At 37.2% G+C, this 20,594-nt stretch overlaps 1 pseudogene; it reads left to right on the top strand.

Annotated features, from left to right (window-relative positions):
• Window positions 1-553: 553 nt before the first annotated feature.
• LOC114727083 (taxane 10-beta-hydroxylase-like) lies at window positions 554-19,753 on the top strand (annotated as a pseudogene).
• Window positions 19,754-20,594: the final 841 nt, after the last annotated feature.

Below are 20,594 nucleotides of genomic sequence, written 5' to 3'. Positions count from 1 at the left end.
TTTAGAGCCAGATTCAATCTTCAACTAGCTCTTATATTAAACTCAAGATTTCCCTAAGAGGAAAGAAATTTCATTTGAGTTGCCGGTTTATTTTTAGAATTTTTGAACTTCAAAGCATTTCACCTCCCTAAAGTGGACAGATCAGAAGACATGAAGAATCTTTCATTTCTATATGTAGGATCTATAGATATTGATGTATATATAATTATAGGGATCCCACCCCGTAAAATATTCTAAGAAGTTTTAATTATGTGACAAACAAACAACTTATTATTATTTTTTATTTTTTAGACCAGAGAGGTAGCCACCAGACTCCAACTAAATTAATCCATGAAGATTTCATTTGCAAAAAGGACAAATAAACTATTGACCCCTTTAAAAGGCAACCCAACAACCACACCTTGCAATATACAATCATCATCTTCATCTTCATCCTGAGATTCCAAACGAGAAAACCCAGATAGAACCATGAACATCCTCCTCAATGCTCTCCTTTTTCTCATCTCAATCCTGCTCCCCTTTTTCTCATCTCAATCCTCCTCCTTCTCACAAGAACTAAACTCTCATCATCGTCGTCATCAAGAAGAGTCCCTCTTAGTTCACTGGGATTCCCCATCATAGGCCAAAGCTTAGGCCTTCTTCGAGCTATGCAAGCCAATACCACGGAACAATGGTTCCAACGAAGAGTCATCAAGTACAGCCCAATGTCAAAGCTGAACCTATTCAGCAAATCCATGGTGTTCATCTACGGCCAGGCGGCGAACAAGTTTATGTTCTCAGACGACGGGAGCACGGTGGCGAACCAGCAGACGCAGTCCATAAGGATGATATTAGGGGATCCCAACCTACTGGAGCTGTGTTAAGAATATAGTGGGTTCAAGCATTAAACAGCCTGGTAGACCAAAGCCCAAATTGATTAAGCCCAGATAGTTATTTCTAGTATGTTCTATTCATGTTGTACAATAGAAGACACGTGTTATCCTCTCTTGTAAACTAGGGTTTTACCCTTATCTATATAAAGAATAGTAAAAGGCCTTGAACAGTGTGCCTCATTTAAAAACATTCCTATCCATTACAATTTTGTCTTGGTATCAGAGTTGTCTAGTTAATAACCAATGGCTGCTTCCAATGAACCAAGTGAATCACACAATAACCCTAGCTCACCAAACACTACCCTGACCAAGAATGACGAGAGCTCTCTTGTTTCTGCCTCCCTCTTAGCCAAACTCACAGAAAAGAGCAACTCCCTATCACAGCCATGCTCTATCAAGTTGGACAGATTTAATTATTCTCTGTAGGTCACACATGTTCTACCCTTTATCAAGGGTCACAAGCTGGAGGGGCTCATAAATGGAACTAGGCCCTGTCCATCCCAGTTTATTACAGAGGGAGATACAACAAAAATAAATCCAGCTTTCAAGGACTGGGTTGCAGCTGATCAACTCTTGTTTGGATGGCTTCTAAACACAATGACACTAGAGATTTCTACCGAAATGACCTCTGTGTCAACCTCTGCTGGACTGTGGCTTGCTGCAAAGGAGATTGTTGGTGCACAGACCAAGTCACGGCTCCTTCTTCTTCGTTCTGAGCTTCAAAGGACCAGGAAAGGATCTATAAAGATACCTGAATATCTTGCTAAGATGAAGACCTTAGCTGAGCAACTTTCTCTTGCTGGAAGTCCACTGCCTCTATCAGATCTTATTATTCAAGTTCTTGCTAGTCTAGATGGAGATTACAACCCAATAGTTGTCTAGCTTTCAAACCGTGCTGATGAACTAAGCTGGATTGAGCTGCAATCTCAACTTTTCACCTATGAAAGCCGTTTAGAGCAACTTCAACAAATTTCTCAAACTTCTGCTCACTTTGCCAACTATGCTCGGGTTGATGATACATTCTCCTCCAAATCTGATCAAAGCTCCTTTTCCAGAACCAATTGGCATGGAGGTCGAGGAAATAGAGGACGAAGGGGCAGAGGCAGAACTGAATGTGGTCTTGGTAGAAACAACAATAACAACAGCGATGAGGGCCCTCCTAAATGTCAACTCTGTCAAAGGGTTGGTCATATAGTTGAAAATTGTTTTTATCGATTTGACAGATCTTTTGTTCCTTTAGGAAGCAGGAAAATGACCAGAAACACCTACTCTGACTTAGACAGTGCTTATTGGGTCAGTCCTGAAACTGTTAATAATGATGCTTGGTACATGGACAGTAGAGCTACAAGCCACGTGACTAATGATATCAACAAGATTGAAAATATTTCTGATCCTAATGGTAAGATGAACATTATTATTGGTGATGGTTTTAAATTAGGAGTTCAAAAGATAGGTTCCTCAACTATTCAGAATGTTAGTAATTAGAAGGTTAAACTGAATAAAATTCTTTACACTCCAGACATTAAAAAGAATTTGCTCAGTGTGTATCAAGTGGCTCATGATAACAAAGCTGATGTGATTTTTAATACTAGTGGTGTTTCTGTGAAGAACTAGGAAACAGGGCAGATAGTGTTGCAGGGAAAACCAAATAGTGGAGGCATGTTTCGAGTGCTGGACTTAAAGGAAAATGAAAAGAAGAAAGACTTGATCTTAGTGGCAGAAGAAGCTGTTAATTCAGTATCTAGTTTTAAACCCTTTAGTAGAACCTTTTGGCACTGTAGACTTAGTCATCTTAGTGACAAGGTCCCGAATAGAATCATTGTAGAATGTAACTTGAAAGTTTCTCTTAGCAATGAAAATGAACCCAGTTTTTGTGAATCTTGCAAATATGGAAAAATACACTCCCTACCATTTAAAGTATCTACTTCACGTGCATCTAAACCATTAGAATTAATACACACTGATCTATGGGGACCTTCACCACTTCAGTCTATGAATGGTTTTTGCTGCTATATACTATTTGTGGATGATTACAGTAGATACTCCTGGATTTTTACTTTGAAAACTAGAGATGAAGCACTTCATATGTTTATTCAGTTCAAAAATTTTGCCGAAAAACAATTTGAGAGCAAGATTAAGATTGTCCAGAGTGACTGGGGAGGTGAATACAGAAAATTCTATAAGGTTTTACAAGAATCAGGTATTCACTTTAGACACTCATGTCCACATACATCTTCACAGAATGGAAGAGCAGAAAGGAAACACAGACACATTATGGAAATGGGCTTGACTTGCTGGAAATTGTGCCCTAGGGACCAATCATTGTGTTATGAACATCGTTGATTTATGAATTTGTTAATTCTGTTATCATATTATTTGCATGTTTACTGTGATGACTATCCTTGGATAACTCATGATTTTATCCTAAATGTCCCTGGTCGGTCATCTATGTGGGAGCAAAGATGAAATAAGACCAGTATGACTTTGAAGATGTATAGAGATATAAATCAAAGTCATAGGCACATGTAAGAGTACAAGGTGTTAGACCGACCCTCTATGAGAGAGCTGCATGGGTTAAGTCATAAGCTTCTCTCATATACAAACCATGTCACTATGCCCTTTGACCAGAGATCATCATGGATTCCTACATGAGAAACGCTCAGCTTTGACCTAGTCAAAGTCACTTTTGACTGAGTGATCATAAAGACTATGTTTAGGCTTAGTGGTTTTTTCATATGGAGGAATGTGAATGGTCAAGATGGAATTTGTCCCTCACATTCGTAGAGAGATATTACTGGGCCCCTCGATGAGTGAGTCTGAGAAATGTATGGCCATACTATAATGGAAAGGTAGTTCCATTTCTATACTCAGACTACTCAGGGATCGAGAAAGTAACGGTCAGGAATAGGAGGATGACGTTCTCCATGCCTCATCCATGACCAAAATGTCGTGTGACAAAAGGGACGTGATATGGTTGTATGAAAGGTTACATCGTTCATCGATCCTCATATGATTTGGGTAGTCGTGATGTCTTGCTAGAGACCGCTTACGATTTGTGAGTCATTATAGTAAATGGCCCACTGCCAACTTCATATGGGCCTATAGGGTCGCACACAAAATAGCCCAACACGAGCTATGATGTCCAGATTCATTGAATCTAAGATATGTCCAGATTCAATGAATAATCTAGGGTGGACGTGTATATATATATATAAATTCATGTATATATATATTATGATATAAGAGATATTTATAAGATTTGATTTATAAGGATAAATTAAATCTCTATTACTTTTAAATTTGAAATTTAGATTGATATGATATCTTATAATATCTTAAATTTGATTCATTAGAATAAATCAAATATAATTCTGTCATATCTTTATTTTGAATTAAATGAATAGGTGAATTAAATCTGTGGGACGGATTTAATATAAAAACCATATTTATTTAATTAATTTCTTATCAGATTATGCAATATGTGATATTGTATTAATTTCAGAATTAATTTAGGATTAATTCCAAAATCCAATATCCTTAGCGTCCTATATATATTTGATATTAGGAGCTAGGGTTTTGTGCGTGTGAGAGTTCAAAGGGTTTGCAGATAAGAAACGGCCAAAATAGAGACAGTGAGAACAGCTTCTCAAACCCTAGAAGGACAAGAGGCGCTAGCACGTCGTTCATGATTGGACCGCTGTTCGTGTGGATACCGATAGAGGAAGTCGATCTGAGTTGTCGACTTCTCACGATCAAAAGAGAGCATAGGCGTCCCGAACGTCGGAATCCTCGAGCCACCAACGATTCAAATACCGCAGGTAACACCTCTTACTACTTGACTTAAACACAATCGGTAGATCCGGACAAGGGATTGGAAAATTTTAAAGTTATTTTCCATTGCGTGTCTTCCAATTCCTTACATGACTCTCCTAGCATAGGCAAAAATGCCTCTTTTCTATTGGGGGGAAGTATTTCACACTGCCTCTGAATTAATAAATCGACTACCATTTGCTGTGCTGTGTGGAATTTCACCATTTTTTAGACTTACTGGAAAACTTCCAGATTATGAACACCTCAAGATATTTGGCACAGCTTGTTACCCATGTCTTAGGCTGTACAATGAGCACAAATTACAATTTAGAACAATCAAGTGTGTGTTTATTGGTTACAGCAACAATCACAAAGGTTACAAATGCCTAAGCCCAACTGGAAGAGTTTATATATCTAGACATGTGGTTTTTAATGAGCATGACTTTTCTTTTTCTGCAAGCTTTCTAGATAAGAATAAAATACTTGATGAAGAAGTGTATCCCAAGTCTTTCTTCCAATCAGCCCTCTTATCTGTTCCAAGAACAAGCTAATGATTCTCATGAGGAACACTTTAACAAGCCTGTTTCATTTCAAGATGAACCAGTCTCAAGTCCTCTTCCAATTCTAGATCAAATCCCTGCACAAGTTGAACAGAGCAATATTCAGGAATCTGCAACACAGCCTATTAATTCAGCAAGTGAAGATCTGCAGCCTTCATTGACTGTTTCTCTTACACACAGTCAAGAAGAAAGAAACAATCCTATATCAATATCGACACAAGTTAATGACTCTCCAATCAGACATTAGATGGTAACTAGAAGTAAAACTGGAATCTACAAACCCAAACAACCATACATTGGAGCTGTTATGACCAGTGTGGATATCCTAAAAGAACCTGTCAATACCAAAGAAGCCTTGAACTCTATCGAACGGAGACAAGCAATGCAGAATGAATATAAGGCTCTTATGCTGAATCATACCTGGGTCCTAGTTCCCTATGATGGTCGAAGGAAATTGGTGGACTGTAAGTGGGTTTTCAAGTCTAAACCTTTACATGATGGATCTGGTTATAAGCCTAAAGCCAAACTAGTTGCTAAAGGTTTTCAACAAAGACCAGGTTTTTAACAAGCCTGTTTCATTTCAAGATGAACCAGTCTCAAGTCCTCTTCCAATTCTAGATCAAATCCCTACACAAGTTGAACAGAGCAATATTCAGGAATATGCAACACAGCCTATTAATTCAGCAAGTGAAGATCTGCAGCCTTCATTGACTGTTTCTCTTACACACAGTCAAGAAGAAAGAAACAGTCCTATATCAACATTGACACCAGTTAATGACTCTCCAATCAGACATTAGATGGTAACTAGAAGTAAAACTGGAATCTACAAACCCAAACAACCATACATTGGAGCTGTTATGACCAGTGTGGATATCCTAAAAGAACCTGTCAATACCAAAGAATCCTTGAACTCTATCGAACGGAGACAAGCAATGCAGAATGAATATAAGGCTCTTATGCTGAATCATACCTGGGTCCTAGTTCCCTATGATGGTCGAAGGAAATTGGTGGACTGTAAGTGGGTTTTCAAGTCTAAACCTTTACATGATGGATCTGGTTATAAGCCTAAAGCCAAACTAGTTGCTAAAGGTTTTCAACAAAGACCAGGTTTTTAACAAGCCTGTTTCATTTCAAGATGAACCAGTCTCAAGTCCTCTTCCAATTCTAGATCAAATCCCTACACAAGTTGAACAGAGCAATATTCAGGAATATGCAACACAGCCTATTAATTCAGCAAGTGAAGATCTGCAGCCTTCATTGACTGTTTCTCTTACACACAGTCAAGAAGAAAGAAACAGTCCTATATCAACATTGACACCAGTTAATGACTCTCCAATCAGACATTAGATGGTAACTAGAAGTAAAACTGGAATCTACAAACCCAAACAACCATACATTGGAGCTGTTATGACCAGTGTGGATATCCTAAAAGAACCTGTCAATACCAAAGAATCCTTGAACTCTATCGAACGGAGACAAGTAATGCAGAATGAATATAAGGCTCTTATGCTGAATCATACCTGGGTCCTAGTTCCCTATGATGGTCGAAGGAAATTGGTGGACTGTAAGTGGGTTTTCAAGTCTAAACCTTTACATGATGGATCTGGTTATAAGCCTAAAGCCAAACTAGTTGCTAAAGGTTTTCAACAAAGACCAGGAGAAGATTTTGACAAGACTTTCAGTCCTGTTTTGAAGACTTCTACACTGAGGTTTGTTCAGTCTCTAGCTATCACATTTGGCTAGAAAATTAGACAACTAGATATTAATAATGCCTTTCTAAACGGTGAGTTACAAGAACAAGTTCTGATGAAACAACCTAAAGGTTTTATATCCTCTAAGCATCCTAATCATGTATGCTTGTTAAGGAAGGCTCTTTATGGTTTAAAACAAACTCCTAGAGCTTGGTTTGAGAAATTAAGGTTTACACTAAAGAACAGGGGATTTGTTCACTCTAAGTGTGATACCTCTCTGTTTTTCCTGAAACGTCAGGAATGTATCATGTTTGTTCTCATCTATGTGGATGATATAGTGGTTACTGGTAACTCACCAAGGGCTCTTGAATTGTTTATCAAGCAACTCGACTCACATTTTACCCTCAAAGATCTCGGCCAATTACATCATTTTCTAGGAATTGAAGCATACAGAGACGACACTGGCCTATATCTGAAGCAAAGCAAATATATCTTGTCTATCCTGGATAGATTTCATATGACAAATTGTTCTACAGTGCCAACTCCTATAGTAATCAATAGACATTACTCAAAGGACAACGGGATGCCATTCCAAGATCCAATTATGTATAGACAAGCAATTAGGGCTTTGCAGTACCTAACTAACACCAGGCTGGATATCATGTTTGTAGTCAACAAATTAAGTCAATTTTTATCATCATCGACCGTTATTCATTGGCAAGCACTCAAACGGATTTTTTGGTACCTGAAAGGAACCATAAATTTAGCGTTGCACATCAAGCCGAGTACTCATCTCAACTTACAAGGCTTCTCAGATGTCGACTAGGCTGTTTGCCCTGATGAGCGACGCTCGGTCGATGGGTACTGCGTCTTCTTAGGTGACTCCCTAATCTCCTAGTCTGCCAAGAAGCAACATGTAGTGGCGTGGTCTTCGGCTGAATTCAAATATAGAGCTCTGGCTAATTTAGCTACTGAACTCACCTGGTACCAATCCCTCTTCGGTGAGCTTAGAGTTCGACTGAAACAGCCACCGATTGCATGGTGCGATAACTTAAGTGTAGCGGCTTTAGCATCTAATCCGGTTTTTCATGCCCGTTCGAAGCACATAGAACTTGATGTTCATTATCTCAGAGACAGAGTCATCGACTGGCAACTCACAGTCAGATATGTCCCTTCATCTAAGCAACTCGCTGATATCTTCACAAAGGCCTTGTCACATTCTAAGTTCTGGGCTTTTAGAGATGAACTAGGCCTCATTCATTCACCAAGGCCCAGTTTGACAGGGGATGTTAAGAATATAGTGGGCTCAAGCATTAAACAGCCCGGTAGACCAAAGCCCAAATTGATTAAGCCCAGATAGTTATTTCTAGTATGTTCTATTCATGTTGTACAATAGTATACACGTGTTATCCTCTCTTGTAAACTAGGGTTTTACCCTTGTCTATATAAAGAATAGTAAAAGGCCTTGACACAGTGCGCCTCATTTAAAAACATTCCTGTCCATTACAATTTTGTCTAGCTGAACGAAGAAGATCACAAGAGGGTGAGAGGAGCGATAATGCCGTCTTTGAAGGCAGAATCGTTGAAGCGTTATGTGAGGAAGATGGATGAAGAAGTTCAGAGGCGCCTTCAGATGTATTGGTATGGCAAACAGCCAGTTAAGGTGCGTTCTTCTCTGTCACTCTATAGAGAATTTGGGTACTATTTGTTCATTCATGAAGGTTAAAATACTATATTTAAGAGTTTAAATTTAATGAAGACTATACGGTTTTTGTTAACGCAATTTTGTTAAAAATTAAAAATATTAATAAATCTAGAAATTTCAAAATTCTTTATAATAATATTTTAAAACTTCAGTATAAATTTTGCTTCAGTAAACTTAAATTTTTTTAGTAATTTTGTTTTCGCAAAGTCAATTTTTGGTAGAGATTAATGCTTTTCCTGCACCAATTTTTTGTTTACAAAAAGATATTAAACCTTTTAATACTTTTAATGTAATTGTTATTGCCGCCCAATAGCTTGAAGCAAATTTAAGCTAATTGAAAACAAAATCAAACTGTGAGCATGTTATTTTCTTGTGCTTGGAGGTTTTGCCCTTGATGAAGACCTTACATTCAACATAATCTGCTCACTTCTGTTTGGTCTGGAGAGAGGAAAATAGAGAGATCAATTTCTGAACTGCTTTCAAACCATGATCGAAGAAATTTGGTCAATTCCCATTAAATTTCCCTTCACACGCTTCAATCGTAGCTTGAGAAATAGCTCAAAAATCCAGAAAATGTTGGAGGAACTTATGCAAAAGAAGAAGATTGAGTTGGAGAATAAGCAAAATAATGGTTTTCGGGCATACCTAAAGTGTCAAATGATCTCAGATAGCCACACGCAGAGGTCCGGTCACAGTCAGGAACTCGGATCTTTAGTCTTACACAGCAAATACATAATGGGAGGAAGAAATAGAGGAAGCAAGCGAAGCAGAGGCAAAAAAGACAGTTCCCAAAAATTTTTCTTCGTGGTTTATAACTCCCCCCCATGATCAGGAAAAGCTACCTCCATTCACATACGGTTATTGCAACCATTCTTGCTCCCTTTTGTGCAATTTAAATACAAAAAGTGAAAACTACAATTCCCAACCCAGATGTATTGTAATTTGCACTAGAACCCCAAAAAATAAATGGGTTTGGGTCCAATCCACCAAGGGTAGACTGGCCCATTTTCCTACATCTCCCACTCACACTTGGTGGATTCGATGTCATGGGTCTAGTCTCTTTCTCTCCCTTTAATTTCATACCTTGTGCTTTGCCATGACCGCGTGGGCATGACGTCTTCACTCAGGTGCCTGTAGTAGAAATCCCTTTTAAAGGACCAGCACAAGTCACCCTTTCCTTCGTGTAGCTTGAATTTTAAAGTTATGCCTTATATGTCCTAGATTTACCCATATACACTTTTTCACGGTAAATCTAATCCCTTTCGAGTTAATGTTTGACTTATATTACCTTCCTCGTATAACTAGTATCCACACTTAAGACAACAAAATGTCATAAGGGACATGTCACAAACACTAGCATATGTGTGTATATTGCAGTTAATCCTCTCTTTCACCCAAATATTACTTTGATATGGATCAATCGCTTTCCCAGCATAATACCTTAGATCGCATTTATCATGACCATAGGATACATGCCAAAGTAGCAGTCATTGAAACATATCTTCATGATATTGTCAAAGTCAAAGGACACCAACACGAGGGAAATTCCTCCCTGGGACTCACACAGCAATGAAGCAGGGATCTTTTACTTGCTTTCCTTTCGCGGTTCTCTCAGCACATGTGGTATGAAACACATGTTACGGTGTTACTCTTTCACTATAAGAGCGTATGTCATTTTGGACTTATCATTAACACCATACAGACTTAAGTCTAGACACACTCAGTATCTAAACCCAAATTCTTCAACTCTACTCATATCTACGACATCGACATTGAAGAGTTTGTTATCTGGCTACAGCTATTATGGAAGTGGGATTCCAAACTTCAATCCAACTTTATCAATGTGGATCTCATCTTGACTTGCTACACTTTAGTCAAGGCGACATAAATTTTGTGTTTCTTCCCTACCATATCAGCATTCTTTGTTGCTTTACTGGTGAACACAAATGTCTTATCTTTGCTCACTCCACCTGAGTGTCAAAGGCGGTCGCCCATGTGAGAGAGCCAACCTTTTAGCCTGTACGACATACTAGACATTATATACTTTCGGGCAGACACATAAAGTGATAACAGAAAAATATAATTTCATTTATGAGGTTTGCAAATTACACTTCACGCACGCTAAGGGCTTGCACATGTTCTTTAAAAACTTTTTTACCTATTGGCTTTGTCAGAGGATCTGCTACCATACATTTGGTTGAAATGTATTGTATAGTAACAATCTTTTGTGCTATATAATCTCTAACAAAATTATATTTGATGTCAAAATGCTTGGTTTTACTGTGATACTTAGGATCTTTAGTATAGGCTATGGTTGCAGTATTGTCACAGTATACTATCACCGGATTGGTACTCTTGTTTCTAAATCCAAGGTGTTCTATAAATCTCTTCGCCCATAAAGCCTCTTGCACTGCTGCGGTACATGCCACAAACTCAGCTTCTATTGAATGTAAGGCAATGCACGTTTGCTTCTTGCTACTCCAACATATGGCGCCATTATTGAGCAAGAAGGTATAACCTGAAGTTGACCTTCGTTCTTCTTCATCTCTGCCTACATCAGCATCGGAGTACCCAACAAGGCACAGATCACCTCCTTCGTAGCATAATGTATAATTAGAAGTTCCCTTTAAGTATCTCAAGATCCTCTTCACTGCTTTCCAATGCTTTTCACTGGGGTTAGACTGGAATTTGCTTACTAGTCCCACTACATGACAGATATCTAGTCTTGTACACATCATTGTGTACATCAGACTACCGACAACTAGCATATGGAACTCTTTCCATCTTCTTTTTGTCAGACTCGATTTTGGGACACATTTCAGGACTCAAGGCCACTCCAGTAGCAACCGGGGTACTCATGGGATTGCAGTCTTTCATGTTAAATCGCTCAAGAATCTTGTTGATATAATTCTCTTGTGAAAGAGAGAGGATTCGTTTTGAATAATTTCTTTGGATCTTAACTCCAAGTATATACTCTGCTTCGCCTATATCTTTCATCTCAAAATTCGATGAAAGCCATTCTTTAATAGCCATCACAGAATCTAGATTATTTCCGGCCAATAGTATATCATCTACATATAAGGATAATATAACAAAATTATCCTCAAACCGCTTAATGTTGACACAGTGGTCTTCCTTTATCATCTGGAAGTCATATGAGATTATTGCTTTGTGAAACCTCAAATACCACTGTTTAGATGATTGTTTCAATCCATAAATGGATCTTTACAAACTTTATTCTCCTTTCCTTTTTCAATAAAACCTAACAATTGTTCCATATGGATTTCTTCATCTAGATCACCATTCAAGAATATGGTTTTTACATCCATCTGATATAATTCCAGGTCCAAACTATATATTATTACTAGAATAAGTCTAATAGAGTTGAAACACACAACAGGTGAGAACGTATCTTCATAATCTATGCATTCCTGTCGTGTGTATCCCTTTGCCACTAATCGAGCCTTATATTTGTCAATTGATCCATCCACTTTTCTTTTAATCTTGAGAACCCACTTGTTCCCAATGGCTTTATGCCCTTTCGGAAGATCAACTAACACCCAAACTTTGTTCTTTTTCATTGAGTCCATTTCTTATTCCATCGCTTTCATCCATTCCTCCTTGGCAGGACTTGACAAGACTTCTTGTACAGAACAGGGCTCATCATCCCCTCCTAGAGTAACTAAGAAAGATTTGCCTTCAATTTGAAAGCGCCTTTTGGGAACACTTTCCCTGTTACTCCTTCTGACGGGAGCTATTTGTTTTTCTTTCTTTCTTTGTTCAGGTCCTGGTGTTAACCTTTCTTGGCTCCCACTTAGATTGATACACCTAGAAGATTCTGGTTTGTCAATCTGTTCTGCACTGTCTTGTTCCTGTGTCTCATATAGAGAAACAGTACGGTCAACATCTCTTCTATTAGGAAATTCAGTCTCAATGAATGTTGCATCCCTTGATTCTATTTCAGTCACCATTCCATCTTCTTTTTCACCTATAAAAACGTATCCCTTTGATTGTTCAGAATACCTTATGAAGATACATTTCTTTCCTCTAGGACCCAATTTCCCATACTTATGGGAACCGTCATGGATATACGTCGCTGACCCTGAGGGTCTTAGGATGCTCAAATCTGGTTTACGTTTTGTCTACAACTCGTAGGGTGTGGAAGTAACCGATTTTGAGGGCACACGATAAAGTATGAAGGTTGCCGTTAACAAAGCATCATCCCAATATGAAATTGGCAGCTTTGCTTGAGCCATCATAGACTTAACCATGTCCAAAAGAGTTCTATTTCTTCTTTCAGCAACTCCATTTTGTTGTGGAGTGCCAAGGATAGTCAGTTGTCTAATTATCCCTTTCTTTCACAAAGCTGTTTGAACTGTTTAGATAAATATTCACAACCTCGATCAGTATGTAATGCTTTAATTTTATTGTCCATTTGATTCTCTACCTCGTTTATGTATCATCTAAAGCATTCAAGAGCTTCATACTTATGTGAGATTAAATAGACATGACCATAAAGTGAAAAATCGTCAATAAAGGTAATAAAATACCAAGCTTCGTGTTTCGCCCTCACACTCATTGGACCGCATATGTCGGAATGAATTAATTGTAATGGATTTTTAGTCCTTGTTCCCTTACCGAAAGGTTTTCTTGTTGTCTTACCAGCTAGACAATTTTCACATAGGGACATTTCTATATTCAGAATGGCACCTAACAACCCTTTTTTGGCTAATTTAATCATTCTATTTTGATTAATATGTCCTAGTCTAGCATGCCAGGTGTTTATGTCAACATTACTCGAAGAAATAGTAAAGCATTCATTACTATTAAAATCACTAATAATATCCAAAATAAAGAACTTTTTTTTTGTGAAAAAAAAATAAAGAACTTTTTAAACAAGAAAGATGAACCATAAAGGACTGAGTTGCTTAAAATGTCTGCAACTTTACCATGAAAGTTTACATCAAACCTAAACTCTAAAAGACATAAAACAGAAACCAAGTTCTGTCAGATGTCAGGAGCGTAAAGTACATCATGGAGTATCAAGGTCTTCCCACCACGCAAAGTAAATTTGCAAGTGCCCAAACCTCTAACCTCGATCCTCGTGTTGTTCCCAATGTATAGCCACTTGCTTTGATATGGCAACCAACGGTACTCGATAAAGGATCCTCGATCCCTGGTTACATGGTCTGTGGAGCCTGAGTCTATAATCCAAGAAGAAGAAACAGGTTCTACTAGAAAAACAGTACTAGAAACATATGAAACATGTCAATTCACATAATCCACTGATACCTTTTCACTCTCAGCCTGTTTTGAACAGTCATGTGTGAAATGGCCCATTCTCTGACGAGCGAAGCATTTGACCTTCTTAGGTCTAACTTCTTCTTCCCACCTTTCTTTCCTTCTTCTTGAATTACTTCTTTCCCTTTTTGGGTTGAGGACCACCCTTCTTTCCTTTCTTTTGGAACTTCTTGCCCTTCTTAGAGTCAGGCCTTAATTGGGAAGTGCCAGCATCCTCAGTGTAATAAGCTTGTCCAAAGGTCTTTTAAGTCTCTAAGCGTTCATCCTCTAACTCCAAGTGCTTGGCTACATTGTTAAAAGTAACGATGTTTTCATTATGGGTCAGATTAACCTTCATATGCTCCCAACTAGCAGGGAGCGATCTGATAACAGCTTGTACTTTCTGCTCATCAGACAAAACATGTCCAGCTTCCTTTAGTTCCCTGGTCATGTTGGCCATCTCTCTCAGATGTTGCTTCATAGGATTGTTTGGCTTAAGTTTGTAGGTATCAAACTTAATCATTAACCTCCTAAGTTTAGTGGTAGAAGTACCACCAAACTTGTCTTTCAACGCTATCCACATAGCTTGTGCAGTTTTGTGCCTCTCAAACTCGCAGGTTATGTCATCAGTCATTGTACTCAGAAGCGTGATTCTTGCTATGTTGTTTTTCTTCTTCCAAACTTGGTAAGCCTCTTGGTCTCTCCTATGTTGGGTCGTATTCTTAGCCTCAGGTTCGACCATTGCAGTGGTTAAAGGTTCAATAGCATCTTGTTCCTCCAAGATGTATTGGACCTTTCGGTGCCATATGTCCCAGTTATCCCCATTAAGCTTTTCCCCTTTATTAAGCTCAGCAATTATGGTCTTGGTTGCCATTTTCAATTCTGTGACAAATTTATTCCACATTATTCTACATTCTCTCTAAAGGAGAGACGTACCATAGAATATTTCAGTTATATAGTACAGCAAAGTATACAATGTCATGTACTTATAATGTTCCTGATCAGAAAATAATAACACTACAAGATCCATGATTAAGAGCATACGTTTGTACCTCCCATCACACAGATACAGGCAATAATCATTATGTCCTATCAAGAATTCTATATAAGCACTTCAAAAATTGTGACTCTTAAAAGTCTTATCTTCTAAAAGCTCCCACTTATAAAAAGTATACAAACATTATTCAGAAATAATCATATAACAATAATTTAATTAATTTCATTAAAGGAAGTAACACACTTAGTCTGTTTATAATGCATAAAACCAAAAACTTAATATAACAAACATTAATAAAGTGAATACAAATATTACATCATTTGTATGAACATAAAGGTAATCAAGCATTGCTTTCCTCAGTTTCCTAAGTTTGTACGTTTCGGTCATAAAGGAGGATACTAAATCTATAGCCCAAATCCAGTAAGACTTCCTTATGGGTTTTCCTTTAGATCCGCCTTTAACCCTTATTGCTCTTATGTATTCCATTATGACTTTAAGGTAGAATTCGGTATTCTTCTCATCGGTCATATATTGGATGTAACTGGCGAGCACGACATTAATGCCTTTTATGTTTGTCAATTTGGCCGTATCTCTTTCAACTATACTTATAGCTAAAGCAGGGGTACAGGGTTGATTCATCTCTTCTCCTTCCTCAACTTCGGTTTGATCAGGAAGACCAAGTGAATCATTAAAGACCAAGTGAGGTTTGGCACAGAGGGGTTCAATGGGGAATAAAGATTCTGACTCAGGTCCAGAATCCGTTAACTCCTTCGGGTCTTCTTGAGGAACCTCTTCTAGGTCCTCCTCAGGATTCTCATCCTCTGGTTCATATTCTGGAACTCCATCATCTATGTATGAGTATTCTAATGAACCATGTTCGATATTTTCAGTGCTACTAGAAGCCTCTTGCTTCATTTTCACCTAAAACAAAATAATATAAATTATTTTGAATATTCTAGAATTTTTTTCTCATGAAAATACCAGAAAATGCACTGAAAATACTCACAAATGAAGATCTTGATTTTAGGGATTTTTAGAGACAAACCGCACCTCAAACAGAGGTCCCACGCACCTACACATGCCCTTAGGAGGATAAAGTCTATGAAAATAAAAAAAAAATTTTAAGTCCTACTCGCATAGTTGGCGCGTGCAATCCACGCGCTGTCATGACTCGTCGGCGGCCTCCATGTGCCACCATATCTTAGGTGGTAGTGTCCACATGTTGAAGGGGTGTGCCACGTGGCAGCACGCGCCACGTGGCAGTTCTGGACCAAAAAAAAAATATAATTATTTTTTATTTTTGTTTTATTTTTATTTTTTCTTAAGGAATCAGGTTGGGCCTAGTCTGGTCCTATCCGGATTTGGACAAAGCTAGCCTAACCATCTCACCCCCTCTTTTTTTTAGGGCGATGCCAAAAAGGTGTCGTTTGGAGGTTGGAGGTTGTCTTTAACCTCCAACCAGGTTTGACCGACCTGGATTCCTTTCCGGGTCGGGTTTATCAGACCAGGAACATTCTCTCCCCCATATCTCCTCTGTTCGACATCCGTTCTTCACGTTCTTGGTGTCATTTTCTTCGTTTTTCTGAGCTCTACACAATGGCATAATTTTTCAAGCCTAAAAACTTCATTTTCCAGACACTTAAAAACAAAAACTTTAACTATTCAAAAACAGGTCTTACAAATGATGAGTTTCATGCTTCCAAACCTATGTTTTTACCGTTTTTTGGATGTTTTCGATTGTTTTTGGTCATCTCCCATACAAAATAGTAACATACAATAGTTGGAGACAAAAATTTATAATAACTAACGGTCATTGAAGCAATAGGAAACTCAAAATAACACAAAATCATCTAAATACACCATAGACAATCATCATACTGAGTATAAAGAGGGGATTTGCGTAATATTTGAGAACAAATCACTTAAGATGGATTGGAATGCCAAACCATGAGGCACATAAAAAAACAAAAACACAGAGAAAGAAGTTGAACAAGGCAACGGAAAAATAAACCAGTCTCTGCTGCCAATAATGGTTTTCGGGCGTACTTGAAGTGTCGAATGATCTTAGATAGCCACACGCAGAGGTCCGGTCACAGTCAGGAACTCGGATCTTCGGTCTTACACAACAAATACACAATGGGAGGAAGAAACAGAGGAAGCAAGCGAAGCAGAGGCGAAAAAGACAGTTCCCAAAAATTTTTCTTCGTGGTTTTTTAACCCCCCCCCCACGATTAGGAAAAACTACCTCCACTCACATACGGTTATTACAACCGTTCCCACTCCCTTCTATGCAATTTAAATGCAAAAAGTGAAAACTACAATTCCCGACCCGGATGTATTGTAATTTGCACCAGAACCCCAAAAAATAAATGGTTTTGGGTCCAATCCACCAAGGGTGGATTGGCCCATTTTCCTACACAAAATAACATTGCCCCTCCACAACAAGACCTCATTACTAGCTTGCTTTGCATGCGTGATGAAGAAGGAAAAAAATGATCACTAAGAAGGAGGTCATTCAAAATGCCATGCTTATTATGGTCACTGGACATGACACTTCAGCTATTCTTATCACTTTCCTTGTTCGTCTTTTAGCTAATGAACCTGCTATTTTTGAAGTAGTCCTTCAAGGTATGCACAAATTTTTGCACGTTAATAGTTAGTTTTTTTATCCCCTTTTATTGAAGTAGCGTGCAAGCTTTTAACTTGAAATGATTGTTTAATTAGTATGACATTGAAGTTTCTATAATATATATATCCACTGGGTATGCACCGGAAAATTTGACATTTTAATTTACAAAAATCCAAATGGTCAGTTAAACTTGTAACATCCTAAATTAGTCATAATGACTAAATTGGAATTTTGAAATATTGGTGCATTTACAATGTTGCTTATTTTTTATAAAAAAAAATCTCAAGCCACCCTCACTAGCTGGCTAGTCGTCGGAGCTCCGACGCCAATGGCTGGCATCAGAGTTTAGGTAGCCACCAATCTCTGGAGCTTTGGACGATGGCCAACGACCAATTATTAGAGTTTCAGTAACCGGCAACTATTTTTGAAATTTTTTCAACTTTCATGATGTGATTAACAACTCTTGTACTAATATTCACAGCTTCATTAACATTCACATGTTTTTCAGGTCTTTAAACTGAAAATTTTTTAATATTCATAACATGATTAATAATTCTTGTAATTAATGATATTCACAACACTATTAACCCTATTAATCATGTATTTTTCAACTTTTTATAAACTAGGATTTTTTGTTTCAACTTTCATAACGTGATTAGCAACTCTTGGAACGATATTCACAATTTCATTAACAATATTAACCACATTTTAGGTTTTTAAAATAGACATTTTTTTTAGTATTTATAATATCATTAACAACTCTTGTAACTATATTCACAACTCCATTAATGTCATTAGCCATGTATTTTTTAGGTTTCTATAAACTGGGTTTTTTTAACTTTTATAACATGATTAACATTCTTATAATGACATTTACAACTTGATTGACACTTTTAACCACATGTTTTTTGTGTTATTAAAGTTGAAAAATTTTTTATTTAAACCTGAAAAATGTGTAGTGAATAGCATTGATGGAGTTGTGAATATCATCGCTAGTGTTATTAATTATTTTATGAATGTTAAAAAAATATAGCTTAAAAACGTAAAAAACATGTTATTAATAGCGTTAATAAAATTGTGAATATTATTACTAAAGTTGTTAATCACGTTATGAAAGTTGAAAAATCCTAAAAGTCCTTGCCATAACTAGAAATTTGGCGACTTGTCATTGATAGTTTGTCGGAGCTCCAATGATTGACGACCACCTAAACTCTGGTGTTAGAGGCTGGCTGGTAGGTGAAAGTGGCTTGAGGATTTTTTAAAAAAAAAATTTAAAGGGCAACATTGTAAATTCACTAACATTTCAAAATTTCAATTTAGTTATTGTCACTAATTAGAAATTTTGCATGTTTAAGTGACCATTTGGGTTTTGCAAATTCAAGTGTCATTTTATTGGAATCTTCCCTATGTCATATCTTAATACTACCCATTTTCTATTTTATGTTTAGTTCGTATTTCAAGGGAAAAAAGAGTTTTGTTATTAGGGAAAATGGTGTGGTGTGAGGACAGTTTGGATCATTTAAGTACTCTTCATATAAAGATAAAAAAAAAATTAGGAAGTGATTTCCCTTGGATAATCTGAATTGGATGTTTGAACTCTCTCTCTCTCTCTCTCTCTGCCTATGTGTAGGCATGTTTTACTACAGAAATGCTAAAATTTGACAGTTATTTTATCCTATAAATGACGGTTTTGAACTCTCATTTATAGGGACACTATTTAACCATCACATAAGCTCACAAAAATATGACAGTTAAATGGTACGCATCAAATTAGTTTTATTGAAATTTGGTTTTCTGATCTGGGAAGGAAAAATTTTGGTAAAGATTGATTGTTCTATATATATCTAAGGCGTATTTATATGGTTAATACAATAATTTGATATTGACCCAGCTCATTTGAATTAAATGTTGGGGAGTTTTCCCTTTTTAATGTTAGGCTTTCAAACTGAAATGCATTTCTTTACACATATACCTTAAAATCAAACATACACCTTAAATTATTGAGGATTTTCTTATGATAGAACAAGAAGAGATCGCAAAAAGCAAGCTCTCAAGTGAGTCTCTTACATGGGAAGACCTTAACAAGATAAAGTATACTTGGAGAGTTGTGAATAAAACTTTTAGGATGTTCCCTCCACTCTTTGGCGGCTTCAGAAAGGCTGTTAATGATATTGAGTATGGAGGACATATTATTCCCAAAGGATGGCAAGTAAGTGAAAACATTTTATTTGTTCATATATATGTTCAATCGTAAAAAAGGGAAAATAACTGGAGGTTAATGTTGCATTTCAGAGATCTTATTTTTGGGACTTCTGCATCCAGGGGCTTAGTAGCCTACCTATTTTGGGCTACTCCCACGACTCCTAGGCCTAAAAATTAGGATGTGATAGAGGAAGTGTATGTTGAACTACCACCTGGTTTTGAAGATCCAAAAAAGCTTAAACAAGCTCCTAAAGGTTGGTATAAACATTTAGCAACTTCCTAATGGGAAAAAGCTTTGAAAGACGCAAAGTGGACACAACTCTTTTTATTAAAAGAATTAAAAAGAATATGTTAATTGTTCAACTTTAACAATATTATTTTTGGAGTTATTAATAAAGATCTTTATCAAGAGTTTGCTAAGATTATGCAGGGAGAATTCAAAATGTCCATGACGGGAGAACTCAACTTCTTCCTAGGATTAGAAATCAAGCAAAGAAAGAATGGGATATTCATATCTCAGACTAAATATCTCAAGGAACTCTTGAAGAAGTATGGTCCTGATCAAGCAAAAGGTGCAAACACACCAATGAGCTCAACTATAGCTCTAGATTCTAACCAGAAGAGTAAAGATATGAATATAACAAGATATAGAGGAATGATCGAATCATTACTTTATCTCACCACGAGTAGACCAGACATATAGTCTAGTGTAGGAATGTGTGCAAAGTATCAATCTACTCCAAAAGAATCATATGAAGAAACTGTTAAAAGGATACTCAAATATCTCACAGGTTCACCCGTGCTTGGGATTTGGTATCTAAAAAGAGCAGTAGGATATCTATTGGCAT

This window comes from Neltuma alba, unplaced genomic scaffold (genome assembly GCF_004799145.2).
Source record: "Neltuma alba isolate B1F8T4 unplaced genomic scaffold, ASM479914v2 tig00012441_pilon, whole genome shotgun sequence".
Taxonomy (NCBI): Eukaryota; Viridiplantae; Streptophyta; class Magnoliopsida; order Fabales; family Fabaceae; genus Neltuma; species Neltuma alba.
The sequence above is the reverse complement of the archived record's forward strand: the minus strand, read 5'-3'. Positions and strand labels throughout refer to the sequence as shown.